The following is a 4,576-nucleotide window of genomic DNA, read 5'->3' on the forward strand; positions in this document are numbered from 1 at the left end:
TAGACTAGACTATAGACTAGACTATAGACTAGACTATAGACTAGACTATAGACTAGACTATAGACTAGACTATAGACTAGACTAGACTAGACTATAGACTAGATTATATACTAGACCATAGAATAGACTACAGAGAAGACTAGAGACTTGACTATACTGTAGACTATAGACTGGACTATAGTCTGATCAATTATTAGCAAGCCTTCAACTTACCTTTCCTGATCCTACGGGCCCCGCAATAACACACAATTTTCCCCTGGGCACTACCAAACTAATATTTTTGAGCAGTGGTTTGCTGGCATCCCAAGAGGCGGTGACATTTGCAATTTCAACTGCATTATTTGAGTGGGGCAAACCTCTGGGACAACTTTCTATTTCAGGTTGTTTTAAAAACTCTTCCACACGTGCTATCGAAACAAAAGCTTCCGAAGCAAACGATATAGCCATAGGACAAAATATACCAGCCACAAGTTGAAAAACATGATAAAGATTGGCTATAGAAAATATAGCATCAGCTGAGATAATCGTGCCCATTTGAACAGCCGCTACAATGGTTATAAACAATGTCAAACGTTCGGGTAAAATCATGCTGCTCAAGTAAAAACTTTTCAAATAGGCAGCTTTACGAGTTTCACGTATTTCCAGACGTCTTGATTCTTTGACCACCTTTTGAAAACAAATTTCCCACGCGTACATTTTAATGACCTGTATGCCACGTATTAGTTCATTCATTTTACCAATACGAGCATCGGTACGATTGGCAGTACTATTACGCAATTTGGCGGTCCAAGTGCTTAAATAGATTTGTACCGGTATGGTTTGTAGGAGCAGGGCAATTACACCGATAAAGGCAGCATAACCCAAACGCAGCCAAATGAGATAGACAATTAATACAGTTTGAATGGGCAGTATCCAGAGATAATGGGCAAAAACAAAACCAATATCCAAACGATTAACATCGTTGGATATAAGATTGACTATATGACCCACTGAAATATCACCGGCAGTTTTTAAAGATAAGTTAATGGACTGTCATAAAGAGAGAAATGTAAACAAATAATTACGAGAGTTTTATATTTCTACTCACCTTTCTTTGTATAAGAGAACAACAGGCAATTCTCATTTTGGCTCCCATGCGCTTTTGTCTCTGATCCACATGATGATTAATAAAACAACCTATAAAGGTAGAGCCCACCAATATTGCACCCAATACATATATATCATGCCAAAACCAAAACCACTTTTCACTCTCTTGAGCATCAATTAACTGAGTATTTTGATTACTTAGGTTGAGATTACTATTATTAGCATTTTGTATAGTTGAATTAAGATCATCTATAGTACTCAAATGATTAAGGGAATCTAGGGTAGTTTTTGTATTTTGCAATTCTATAAGTAATTGAGCCAGTGATAGAGGTATTAAAGATCTGTTTTGGGTAAGAAAAGAATAACAAAAGAATACGATATCATTACAATTGTTTAATTTGTTTGGGTTTATTTTTTTTAATTGAATTACTTTAACATTATATAGAAAAGACATATAGAGCCATCAATCACCGCCGAAGGCCAAATGGTTTTCCAGAGAGCACGACGTAAGCTAGGTTTACGGCCTGACATTTCGTGTGTCAGCAATTCTTGGCGCCAGTGTCTAAGTAGATCAGAAATAGACAACTATTAATATATTCTAAGTCTATGTAGTTCAAAGATTAAGTGTATTAATGTCAGACTATAGTACCTTTCCAATTTATCACCCAATATTTTGCTCTCATCATCCGGCAAACATTTAGGCAGATCTTCTTCTCTAAGTCCCTGCTTGGAACCTTTGTATAGCAGTGGTATAATCCAGGCAAATATCAGTTGTGAGAATATATTTGCATTTTGTCGGGGATTAATCTTGCTGGGCAATATATCGTCGTACATAGTCTCCGGCTAGAAATGTTAATACATTATGTTAAACTCCAGATTTCAATCATATAATTCCTCAGAAATTTTCAAAAGATTCTGACAAAATTTTTAATAAAGAAAAATCAAACAGACTGCAATTAATTTGCTTTAAAGAAAATCGAATAGATACAGATTTTTTATAACGAAAATTAGTCAGATTTTGAAAGGAATTCCATGAAGAAAATAAGTCCGATTCTGACAAATTTCTATAAAGGAAATCGGAGATATTTAAAAATATTTCTTTTTTATCAAAAAACCAGACAGATTAGTGCAAATTTTTAAGGAAGTAAATCAGTCAGAATCTCACATGTTTTCTATATAGAAATCTATCTATCTATCTATCTATCTATCTATCTATCTATCTATCTATCTATCTATCTATCTATCTATCTATCTATCTATCTATCTATCTATCTATCTATCTATCTATCTATCTATCTATCTATCTATCTATCTATCTATCTATCTATCTATCTATCTATCTATCTATCTATCTATCTATCTATCTATCTATCTATCTATCTATCTATCTATCTATCTATCTATCTATCTATCTATCTATCTATCTATCTATCTTTCACTTATTAACCTTGGAAACAGTGTAATTTATTTTGTTTTGATTTACTTTGTAAATTTTCAGTAACAATTGTTTTTCCTCAATTATTTACTAACTTACAGAGAGTTTTCTCATAAATTGTAACAAACAAATGTTGATCGAGTAATTATAAAATTTAAGGGGATATTTCAGATAAGAGTTAATCTATGGTTGGGGGAGAAATCAAGAAAAATATACATATGATGACTATTACACTTATTTATCTTGTGGTTTGGAATTGCATTTATCATTATAATAAAAGTACACAAAAGGGTTTATAAACTCTTAAAAAATGGGTATATATAGTCCATTTTTGCACTACCAAGTAGTTGCACAGTGGATTGGTGAAGGCAATGAATTGGAAAATAATTACCCAAATTTTAGTATTTTATATAAATATTTAAGAATTTTAACACTTTTTATTGTTTTTTTTTTTTTTTTTTTTAAATTTAGAAATGTTTAAAAGGTTTTATAGAAATATTGATATTTTTTTCATATATTTCTTATAAAGGCCTTAGTGTTTTATTTAATTAAATTCAATTTAATTTACCTCTAATTCTTTTTCTAATGCCGCCATCTAAGAGTATTTATATTTAGAGAGTACAAGCGCAAGATCTTTTACAATCGGTGGCGAAATGTTTACTATCACTTTGATCACTAAATCGTTGTTTATCTCTTAATCTTGTAGTTTTTCAACAAAAACTACTCAATAAATAAATCAAATTTTAATTTCTAACGCCAACCGCACCACCAGACACTAGTAGAACTATTATTATAATAAATTTTCTTCTTATACTCTTTATCACAAAACATTTATATATTTTTATTTTCTCAGAAATTTTGTTTAATTAAATTAAATAAAAAATTTCGTTTTTTGGTCTCTTTTTAAGATTGAAATATTTTTAAATTATTCACAATCACTTCGATCCTTTAAGATCTTTACTTGCTCAAAGAAAACGTTAGACTGAATAGAATACACTCTTCTTATATAGTAAAAAAAACATGAAAGCCGGTAAATTCCCTTTTGTTACACTAATACATATCATACATTTTCAATTAGTAATGTCAACTATTTACAAACAAAATCTGCACGTTATCTCATATTATAATTGATACAAATATCTGTAAAGAGTAAAAGTTAAGTATTAAGCAATTAGGCAAGTTTTAAATGTTTGGAAGAGAATTGCATTTAACTAATAAAAATTTGATAATTTGTTCTTATTTAAACACTAAATTAGCAGCATTGTTTATGGTTAATTTTTTTTTTAACTGAAAGTCTGCTAGATGTTCTTTATTATTTTACTTAGTTAGTTAGTATTTTTAGTTATTTTAGTTAGTATTTTATAGAAAATGTTCGAATTTTAGACTAGACTATAGTCTAGCATAGTTTATAGACTAGTTTAAATGCTAGTTTGTGGTATAGTCTATAATCTAGTTAATAGTCTAGTTTATAGTCTTGGTATAGTCTAGTTCTAGTCTATAGTGTAATCTATAGTCAAGTTTATAGTCTAGTCTATAGTGTAATCTATAGTCTAGTCTACAGTTTTGTCTATAGTCTAGTTTATAGTCTAGACTATAATCTAGTCTAGTATATAGTCTTGTCTATAATTTAGTCTATAGTCTAGTCTAGTCTATAATGTAGTCCATAGTCTAGTCTTTGGTCTAGTCTATAGTCTAGTCTTTAGTCTATAGTTTAGTCTATAGTCTGGTCTATAGTCTAGTCAATGGTCTATTCTATAGTCTAGTCAATAGTCTAGTCTACAGTCTCGTCTATAGCTTAGTCTATAGTCTAGTCTATAGTCTAGTCTATAGTTTAGTCTATAGTTTAGTCTATAGTTTAGTCTATAGTCTAGTCTATAGTCTAGTCTACAGTCTCGTCTATAATCTAGTCTACAGTCTCGTCTACAGTCTAGTCCGTTGTCTAGCCTATTGTCTAGTCAATAGTCAATAGTCTAGTCTATAGTTCAGTCTATAGTCTAGTCTATAGTCTAGTCTATAGTCTAGTCTATAGTCTAGTCTACAGTCTCGTCTACAGTC

At 30.7% G+C, this 4,576-nt stretch overlaps 1 protein-coding gene across 1 annotated transcript in view; it reads right to left on the minus strand.

Moving 5' to 3' along the window:
• LOC111683821 (probable multidrug resistance-associated protein lethal(2)03659) overlaps nt 1-4,576 on the minus strand; it is a 23,837-nt gene that overhangs the window by 10,621 nt on the left and 8,640 nt on the right. The window lies entirely within an intron of this gene.

This window comes from Lucilia cuprina, chromosome 3, assembly GCF_022045245.1.
Source record: "Lucilia cuprina isolate Lc7/37 chromosome 3, ASM2204524v1, whole genome shotgun sequence".
Taxonomy (NCBI): Eukaryota; Metazoa; Arthropoda; class Insecta; order Diptera; family Calliphoridae; genus Lucilia; species Lucilia cuprina.